Raw genomic sequence first — 10,797 nt, 5'->3', positions numbered from 1 at the left:
CTCTCGTTAGTCTGGCTAAGGGTTTATCTATCTTGTTGATTTTCTCAAAGAACCAACTTTTGGTTCTGTTAATTCTTTCTATGGTCCTTTTTGTTTCTACTTGGTTGATTTCAGCTCTGAGTTTGATTATTTCCTGCCTTCTACTCCTCCTGGGTGTATTTGCTTCTTTTTGTTCTAGAGCTTTTAGGTGTGCTGTCAAGCTGCTGACATATGCTCTTTCCTGTTTCTTTCTGCAGGCACTCAGCGCTATGAGTTTTCCTCTTAGCACAGCTTTCATTGTGTCCCATAAGTTTGGGTATGTTGTATCTTCATTTTCATTAAATTCTAAAAAGTTTTTAATTTCTTTCTTTATTTCTTCCTTGACCAGGTTATCATTGAGTAGAGCATTGTTCAATTTCCACGTATATGTGGGCATTCTTCCCTTATTGTTATTGAAGACCAGTTTTAGGCCGTAGTGGTCCGATAGCACGCATGGGATTATTTCTATCATTCTGTACCTGTTGAGGCCCGTTTTTTGACCAATTATATGGTCAATTTTGGAGAAAGTGCCATGAGGAGCTGAGAAGAAGGTATATCCTTTTGCTTTAGGATAGAATGTTCTATGAATATCCGTTAAGTCCATTTGGCTCATGACTTCTCTTAGTCTGTCGACATCACTGTTTAATTTCTGTTTCCATGATCTGTCCATTGATGAGAGTGGGGTGTTGAAATCTCCCACTATTATTGTGTGAGGTGCAATGTGTGTTTTTAGCTTTAGTAAGGTTTCTTTTATGTATGCAGGTGCCCTTGTATTTGGGGCATAGATATTTAGGATTGAGAGTTCATCTTGGTGGATTTTTCCTTTGATGAATATGAAGTGTCCTTCCTTATCTTTTTTGATGACTTTTAGTTGGAAATTGATTTTATTTGATATTAGAATGGCTACTCCAGCTTGCTTCTTCTGACCATTTGCTTGGAAAGTTGTTTTCCAGCCTTTCACTCTGAGGTAGTGTCTGTCTTTGTCTCTGAGGTGTGTTTCCTGTAGGCAGCAGAATGCAGGGTCCTCCTTGCGTATCCAGTTTGTTAATCTATGTCTTTTTATTGGGGAGTTGAGGCCCTTGATATTGAGAGATATTAAGGAATAGTGATTATTGTTTCCCTTTATATTCATATTTGGATGTGAGGTTATGTTTGTGTGCTTTCATTCTCTTTGTTTTGTTGCCAAGACGATTAGTTTCTTGCTTCTTCTAGGGTATAGCTTGCCTCCTTATGTTGGGCTTTACCATTTATTATCCTTTGTAGTGCTGGATTTGTAGAAAGACATTGTGTAAATTTGGTTTTGTCATGGAATATCTTGGATTCTCCATCAATGTTAATTGAGAGTTTTGCTGGATACAGTAACCTGGGCTGGCATTTGTGTTCTCTTAGGGTCTGTATGACATCAGTCCAGGATCTTCTGGCCTTCATAGTTTCTGGCGAGAAGTCTGGTGTGATTCTGATAGGTCTCCCTTTATATGTTACTTGACCTTTTTCCCTTACTGCTTTTAATATTCTTTCTTTATTTTGTGCGTTTGGTGTTTTGACAATTATGTGACGGGAGGTGTTTCTTTTCTGGTCCAATCTATTTGGAGTTCTGTAGGCTTCTTGTATGTCTATGGGTATCTCTTTTTTTAGGTTAGGGAAGTTTTCTTCTATGATTTTGTTGAAGATCTTTACTGGTCCTTTGAGCTGGGAGTCTTCACTCTCTTCTATACCTATTATCCTTAGGTTTGATCTTCTCATTGAGTCCTGGATTTCCTGTATGTTTTGGACCAGTAGCTTTTTCCGCTTTACATTATCTTTGACAGTTGAGTCAATGATTTCTATGGAATCTTCTGCTCCTGAGATTCTCTCTTCCATCTCTTGAATTCTGTTGGTGAAGCTTGTATTACAGCTCCTTGTCTCTTCTTTTCGTTTTCTATATCCACGGTTGTTTCCATGTGTTCTTTCTTGATTGCTTCTATTTCCATTTTTAATTCCTTCAACTGTTTGATTGTGTTTTCCTGGAATTCTTTCAGGGATTTTTGCGATTCCTCTCTGTAGGCTTCTACTTGTTTATTAATGTTTTCCTGTGTTTCCCTAAGTGTGTTCATGTCTTTCTTGAAGTCCTCCAGCATCATGATCAAATATGATTTTGAAACTAGATCTTGCTTTTCTGGTGTGTTTGAATATTCCATGTTTGTTTTGGTGGAAGAATTGGGCTCCGATGATGGCATGTAGTCTTGGTTTCTGTTGCTTGGGTTCCTGCGCTTGCCTCTCGCCATCAGATTATCTCTAGTGTTACTTTGTTCTGCTATTTCTGACAGTGGCTAGACTGTCCTATAAGCCTGTGTTTCAGGAGTGCTGTAGACCTGTTTTCCTCTCTTTCAGTCAGTTATGGGGACAGAGTGTTCTGCTTTCGGGCGTGTAGTTTTTCCTCTCTACAGGTCTTCAGCTGTTTCTGTGGGCCTGTGTCTTGAGTTCACCAGGCAGCTTTCTTGCAGCAGAAAATTTGGTCTTACCTGTGGTCCCGAGGCTCAGTTTCGCTCGTGCGGTGCTGCCCAGGGGCTCTCTGCAGCGGCAGCAACCAGGAAGACCTGTGCCGCCCCTTCTGGGAGCTTCAGTGCACCAGGGTTCCAGATGGTCTTTGGCTTTTTCCTCTGGCGTCCGAGATGTGTGTGCAGGGAGCAGTCTCTTCTGGTTTCCCAGGCTTGTCTGCCTCTCTGAAGGTTTAGCTCTCCCTCCCACGGGATTTGGGTGCAGAGAACTGTTTATCCGGTCTGTTTCTTTCCGGTTCCGGTGGTGTCTCAGGCAGGTGTCCTGCTGCTCCTGGGCCCTCCTCCACGGGAGCCCAGAGGCCTTATACAGTTTCCTCTTGGGCCAGGGATGTGGGCAGGGGTGAGCAGTGTTGTTGGTCTCTTCCGCTCTGCAGCCTCAGGAGTGCCCACCTGACCAGGCGGTTGGGTCTCTCTCTCACCGGGTCTGGGAGCAGCTATTTATTTCTTTTTATCTAGAGCTTTTATTTGTGCTGTCAAGCTGCTGACATATTCTCTCTCCTGTTTCTCTTTTCAGGCTCTCAGAGCTTTTAGTTTTCCTCCTAGCCCAGCTTGCATTGTATCCCATAAGTTTGGGTGTGTTGTATCTCCTAATCAATAAGTAAATCATGCTTTTTACTAAAAAAGTAGCAGCATTTCATTTAGTGATATCATGCATCTTGAAGGTGAATTTACAACCACCATTTTCCTGAAAGAGCATAAATCCTCAGTACATTCACACTGTCTATTCATATTCTTATATATAAGTACAATACACATTTCTTCTCAAGGAAAATTTCTCTCAGAAACAGATGACAATCAGTATAGAAAACTCCAACTCAACAATGTGCAGTTTTGGGGCTAAGTCCAAATTGCCAACTGCCAGAGTACCAAAGACATAATCCTTGATGTCATAATTATTGTACCTTAAGCATGCACTTAATTGTAAAAGAAAGAGTGGAAAGAGTATAGGGACAAGAAGATAGAGTTTTCTGCAAATGACATACATACACACACTGAAAAATGTGTGTGTGTGTGTGTGTGTGAGAGAGAGAGAGAGAAAGAGAGAGAGAGAGAGAGAGAGAGAGAGAGAGAGAGCTGTTAGAAACTCTAATAACCTCACAAACATAATTGCTCAAAAATAAGCTGAAGAAGGAAGAAACCAATAGACAGGCTTATCAGTCATGAAGGTCTATTGAGGCTTCAACCATAAACAAATAAGTGCAAGCAAATAAAGAAGGGAGATATTTAGTAAAATGTCTTCTTATGAGAAGAAACCAGTGGATATCTAATAACAAATAATCAGCACTTAAAATACAACATAGAAGTAGAAATATACAGACAAAAAATTTTGTATTTAAATATATAAATATTTTTCTATCTCTTTTCCTTTCTCTCCCCATCTCTCTGTCTCTCTGTCTCTCTTTCTCAACCTCTACCTCTGTCTCTGTCTCTCTCTGTCTCTCTCTCCCTCTCTCTCTTTGTGTGTGTGTGTGTGTGTGTGTGTGTGTGTGTGTTTGTGAATAAAAACTAAATGGAAAAAAGCAACTAGTTTTAAAGATTTAAAGGGAATGGAAAAATAAGTTTGACTAAAGGAAAGTGGAAAAGCTAATGTAATTATTGTGGTCTTAAAAAGAAATAGAAACTAAGAAAAAGAAGTAGTAGCATGATTAATATTAAACTGATAAGAACAGATGCTGCATTTTATATGAGCCAAAAGGATGGGAAGCAATATGCTGCTTAACACTTAGATCATTACCTAGACAAAAGGCTTAATCCAGAAATTGGTGGAAACAGAAATAGAAACTAATAGTTAAAAATATAGTTGGAGTTAGGCAAACATCCTGGCAATAGAGTGATAAAGGACTGTAGGAGCCAAAAGATTCAAGAACTTCACAAGAACCAAGTCCACAGAATTAACTAAGCAGGGCTTGTAGGGACTCACAGACACTGAACGTGCAATCACACAGTTTGCATGGTTCTAAGTTAGTCCTGATGCACAGTGCTGTGGCTAATTAGGTTGTGATTTTTGTGGGTCTCATAATAATGAAAGTGGGAGTACCTCTGACTCTTTTGCCTAATCTTCTACTGGGTTGTATCATTCATCTTTGATATGAGGTTTCATGCATCACCTTATCACATCTTGTTGTACAGTGTCATCTTCATAGCTCTCTAAGTGCTTCTCTTTTCTGAAGGAAAGCTTCTGAAGAGCAGTAGATCTGAGGTAGAGTGCTTGTAGGGTGGACCAGGGAAGAGTATAAAGTTTTGAGGGTGAGGTTGAGATTTAATCTATGAGAATATGGAACTTAAATGTGTTAAGATATATTCATAATAAGTACTATTTATATTTAGTTTTCTTTGATCTACCTAAGGGAACTATGAACTTAGGGCTTTGATTTACACTTCTTAGACCTATGAATTGTAAACCACAGCATTAGGAACTTGACCACCATAATAGATCTTTGTTAATATTATAAAATGTCATCTGTTTATCTAGGGTGCCATAATCATGACATAGAACCCAGAAAAAAGAAAGAAAGAAAGAAAGAAAGAAAGAAAGAAAGAAGGAAATAAAGAGAGAAAGACAAAATTTGTCTTCAAAAGAAATTGATAATAAGCATCCTAAGAAAATTGGAGAATTAATTTTCAGTGGGATTTATTCTAGCATTACAAAAGTGGGTTACAAATGTGAGAGAGGAATCACTTCAGTTCTAACCTTCTAATGATGCTGTCTTCAACTACTTCTTCAGATTCCAAGAGCTGCTTTGAGTCCATCTATATCATAGCTGCACTTGTTATTGTCTGTAAAAGAAAGATCATCACTACCCTTGGTAACTCACCATAAAGTTTATATCAACATACATGGTGACTCTTGCAAGACTTGTTATTGGTTCTCATATAAATCTGATTATTTAAAGATATGAGGCAGCAAATATACTAGGATCACATGTTTATTCTCTTGAGTTTCCCCCTGCTTCAGCACAGATTATTCAATTATGCACTGTAGCCACTGTTTGTGAAATTTTAGAAATCTAAGCTTTCAATTTGTATACTGATAGGTTTACAATTGCTTGAAATTTTCTGTCTTTTAGATACTGCTACCCCCAACGATTTACAATTATTTATGGAAGTACAACTTAATTTAAGAACATACTGTTCCTTTATAGGCCATTTAAGAACTCAGGCTGGATTGCCTGGATTCTTTAGTGAGTGCACTGCCACAGCAGATTTGTATACCAGATAGATTATAGGCCATACCTAGGAACAATTAAGCAAACAATCTCATTCTTTACATCATCTAAATAGTAGTAGCTTCAGACAAAAATTTGGTATTCCTAGAGAATGTACAAGTCAAATCGTAAATACTTGTCCTCAGTGTCTTCAATTTCTTCCTGTACTACATAATGGTGTTGATCCCCTACGACTTATACCTAATCAATTATGACAAATAGATGTTACTCCTTTCTGATTATAGAAAACATGTTCATGTGACTATTGACATCATTTCAAGCTTTCTGGTCGAACTACGTTAACAGGAAAAGCAAGTAAAAATGTAATTAGTCGTTGCCTACATTTTTTTTTAAACTGGCTATTGCAGTCAAACATCTGAGATATTTTTTCAACAACTTAATATTACTCTTATTACTAGGATTTCTTAATCTTCAAGGACAAGGTATTGTGAAACAGGTATTGTAAAACTTTTAAACAATATCTTCATAAAGTAACAAGGGTAGTTATATCCCTGTATATTATGCAAATATTTAAATAATGCTCTTTTTTAAAAAAATTGGATGCCAAGGAACTCTCTAAGTGGCTATGGCACCCTACAACAAGGCATACTTATGCCTAGGTGAAATGACAGCATCCACTTACTGGCATATGGCATTATCCTGATCAGATATTAATATGGGGAAGAGGGCATGTTTATGCTTTTCCTCTGCAGGATGCTGCAGGAGTGTGCTACCTGCCAGAGTGACTGGTGAGACAAGCAGACGCTGGGACAAAGAATGATGCTGACCTGTGAGCTTGCTGAGTGCCCTGACAGTGATGACTAGGAAGCTGTTTTGGATATATGTTCCTGACCCACCTTTGCTTGCCTATATCTCAAATTGGACAAGCAGCCTTGCTTCAAACTTTAAAACATTCTGTGATAGAGAAGTTAGGGACTGTTAAAACTACCTTCAAAACATTAATCAAATAAAAGAACTTATAATGAGTCTTTTCTTTCCTTTAATGTGAACAGCTCAATCATGGACTGGTCTGGAAATCAAATTGGAAATAACATTATTCATTTGGAAGACTGGTTCTAGGCATGTTCACAGACATTTATAATTTCACAATTGCCTTGTATGAAGTTATATTTACAGTCAATAAAATTAGGACAGGATCTAGGTTTCTAACAAATGTTAGTGTACGTGTTATAAAGCTCCTAATCTTTCAATAATTGATCTTGTTAAAATTATTCTTGTTTCTTCATTGATATTTAATGTAAATTGTGTTGATTGTACACTTTCTAATTGTGTTAATGTGCTGAAATCTGACATGTCTGTTATGATGGTCTATCCACCAGCTTTTGTTTTATTGCTTGTGTGTAATACAGGACTCTGGTATTCTGACAAAGGCTTGCGAAAATTCAAAGAAGTGAGTAAGGCTTTAAGCAGAAGCAAGAGGGTAGTGGACTTGATGTGCTGGTATAGCAGCTTTAATTACATTAACAGGTAGCACAACTGCTTTCACAATTGCTTTGACTTGAAGCTAAGACAACTATTATTTGTTAATCATTTATCAAAAATGTTGCTAATGTTTTGCGTATTCAAGTGGATTCAGGTGTTTGGAACAACAGATTGATGCTCTTTATGATACTGTTCTTCAAATTAATGGAGAGGATTTTCAGAGCTTTAGAGAAAGAAGCCATCTTGAGTGTTATGCTAATTACCAGTAGATTTGTGTTACTTCTAAAATTTACAGTGATAGTCACTATAATGGGAAAAAGGTTCAAAGACACTTGCAGGGTATATGACATAATTCTAACTCCTGAGTGTTTTAACCTTGGTTACCAAGATTATAATTTTAAATAATGCTGCTCCACTGAGCTTTGATGATGCTGATATTGCTGGTAAAGTTATATTCATGGCCTGAATTTCCATCTTGGTCAAACTCAGAGAACAAGGTATATAGCTTCATCATGCTAGCCCTTTTTGTCCTGGGAATGCTTTTATTCCTTCCCATTGTGATAAAGCTTGCTTTTAACAGCATCAATATTTTGGCCGCCAAGATACATGACTTTAAACTAAAAATAGATCCCCATACAGACTTATAAATCTAACAGGCTAGCAAGCCAAAGACAGACAAGATTCTGCACAGAATCTCACCATTCCAACCTAAGACAGAATAGCCCTGCTTTTGATAATACATATTTTATGACAGGAAAGTAAGGCATTCTTGTCAGAACGACCCAAGACAGGCTCAGTCTTGTTTATGAAACAAATAAGGAGGAGCTGTAGAGAGACTTTGGGGGCCACTTGCTTCCCTTCTAGACACTTTGTGGGAATCTGACTTTATCAGGACAAAAGAAATAAACTGAGAGCAGGAATCTGGCTTTGGGCTTGGGCTAAGGAAATGAGCCCTGCTTAAGAACATTTACATTTGAGTTAATGCAAAGTTCAGAGCAAGCTCAACAGAAGCCTGTGTGGCAGTCCTGAGTAAGGTGTTTCCAGAAACCTTGTGTGTTCCTTGACTCAGCTATACCTCTCTTGGGCATATACCCAAAAGATGCCCCAACATATAAAAAAGACATGTGCTCCACTATGTTCATCGCAGCCTTATTTATAATAGCCAGAAGCTGGAAAGAACCCAGATGCCCTTCAACAGAGGAATGGATACAGAAAATGTGGTACATCTACACAATGGAATATTACTCAGCTATCAAAAACAACGAGTTTATGAAATTCGTAGGCAAATGGTTGGAAGTGGAAAATATCATCCTGAGTGAGGTAACCCAATCACAGAAAAACACACATGGTATGCACTCATTGATAAGTGGCTATTAGCCCAAATGCTTGAATTACCCTAGATGCCTAGAACAAATGAAACTCAAGACGGATGATCAAAATGTGAATGCTTCACTCCTTCTTTAAAAGGGGAACAAGAATACCCTTGGCAGGGAATAGAGAGGCAAAGATTAAAACAGACACAGAAGGAACACCCATTCAGAGCCTGCCCCACATGTGGCCCATGCATATACAGCCATCCAATTAGACAAGATGGATGAAGCAAAGAAGTGCAGGCCGACAGGAGCCGGATGTAGATCTCTCCCGAGAGACACAGCCAGAATACAGCAAACACAGAGGCAAATGCCAGCAGCAAACCACTGAATTGAGAATAGGACCCCCGTTGAAGGAATCAGAGAAAGAACTGGAAGAGCTTGAAGGGGCTCGAGACCCCATATGTGCAACAATGCCAACCAACCAGAGCTTCCAGGGAACTAAGCCACTACCTAAAGACTATACATGGACTGACCCTGGACTCTGACCTCATAGGTAGCAATGAATATCCTAGTAAGAGCACCAGTGGAAGGGGAAGCCCTGGGTCCTGCTAAGACTGAACCCCCAGTGAACTAGATTGTTGGGGGGAGGGCAGCAAGGGGGGGAGGATGGGGAGGGGAACGCCCATAAAGAAGGGGAGGGGGGAGGGGGATGTTTGCCCGGAAACCGGGAAAAGGGAATAACACTCGAAATGTATATAAGAAATACTCAAGTTAATAAAAAAAAAAAAGAACTGATCTTATTATTCTGTATGTAATTAAAGTGGTATAAAAGCAGATTGGGGATGTGTGGTGAGGTACGCGCTGTTCAGGAGGTGGAATCTATGGCTCCTTGTTGGCGCAACTGCCAGCTTTTCTGCCACCATCGCTGCACAGTGTGCCCCAGCCTCGAGACTTGCCTTGGTCCATACTGCTCTTATAGCTTCTGATGGCTGGCAATAAAGGAAGAGGCCGTGCTGCCTATACCTTTAATATCGAAGCTGTTGGATTCAGCAGAGGAGAGAAGTTACCTGATGTTGTGTTGAAGCCACCCATGCTATTTCCTGATACAGATTACAAGTCAGTGCCCCTGAAAAAGGAGAAGTCGAGGATGACATGCTGGCCTTGAAACAGGAGTTAAGGGAAACAGTGAAATGATTGCCTTACTTTATCGAAACACCCGAAGAAAAACAAGATGATATTGAAAGGTATAGCAAGCGATGCCTGAAGGTCTATAAAGAAGAATGGGAACCAGATTGGAGAAAACTTCCAAGAGAGATGATGCCAAGAAAGAAGTGCAAAAAAGCAGATCCAAAATCCAAACTGGCCAAAGCCACAAGCAAGGGTACTTCCCTCATGAATTCTGCAGATCTGTTGAAAAAGATTGAGGAACTGGAAAGGAGAGGCGAGGGTGAAAGGTCGGATGAAGAAAACGATGGGAAAGAAATGAGCAAAGAGAAAGAGAAAGATGAGGAGGAGGATGGCGCAGAAGATGTGGAACAGGAAGAGTATGATGAAGAGGAACAAGAGGAGGAGAATGACTACATTAACTCCTACTTCGACAACGGGGATGATTTTGTGGTAGACAGCAAGGACAACATGGACGAAGCCACCTACTAGCCACGAAAGTGTCCAGATATTTTGCACATACAGCTTTGAGCATTTGGATGGACTTGATTTTGGATAAGGATTAAGTGCATATTTTCTGTTGTTCAGTGTTCTCTCTGACAAATTCATATCCAACTCTTCAAATGACGTTGTGTTTACACTCGTGTGACCTTACTCCATTACCTCTGACATATCTCTGATTATGCGATGCAGTTGTGGGGTTCTTTGGCTTTTGTTTGCTCTGGATTTGAATGGTTCTAAAGAGATTTAGCATTATTCGGTCTGCGTGTTCAGTTGAAAAAGGTCACTCTGGCTCACCTGCTGGCCGGTGGTAAAGTGTTACCAGTCATTGTGGATTTCTATTAATACTGCACGTGGGGCACTTTAAAAACAGGCTGACAATGGTGTTTCTTACCAGGTACATTCTGTTTAATCATGCTGTGACCTTGTAAACGTATCTGAGTTCTTAACAAAAAAGACTTAGGAGATGAGGGTTTTACTGACAGGAAACAGGCTCTCAGCAAACAACAGTGATCTGGATGAAGTTGATTTCAGTTTACATCGCAACCACAACAAAGACTGTCACATGGGTGGAAGGATATCTGGGCTTGGCCTTGGGGACAACTCCAAGTCATA

At 39.5% G+C, this 10,797-nt stretch overlaps 1 pseudogene; it reads left to right on the top strand.

Moving 5' to 3' along the window:
* Positions 1-9,502: 9,502 nt before the first annotated feature.
* Polr3g-ps1 (RNA polymerase III subunit G, pseudogene 1) lies at positions 9,503-10,183 on the top strand (annotated as a pseudogene).
* Positions 10,184-10,797: the final 614 nt, after the last annotated feature.

The sequence above is a fragment of the Rattus norvegicus genome, chromosome 1, assembly GCF_036323735.1.
Source record: "Rattus norvegicus strain BN/NHsdMcwi chromosome 1, GRCr8, whole genome shotgun sequence".
In the NCBI taxonomy this organism is placed as follows: domain Eukaryota; kingdom Metazoa; phylum Chordata; class Mammalia; order Rodentia; family Muridae; genus Rattus; species Rattus norvegicus.
Note: the sequence above shows the minus strand (reverse complement) of the source record. Positions and strands in the feature narration are given on the sequence as shown.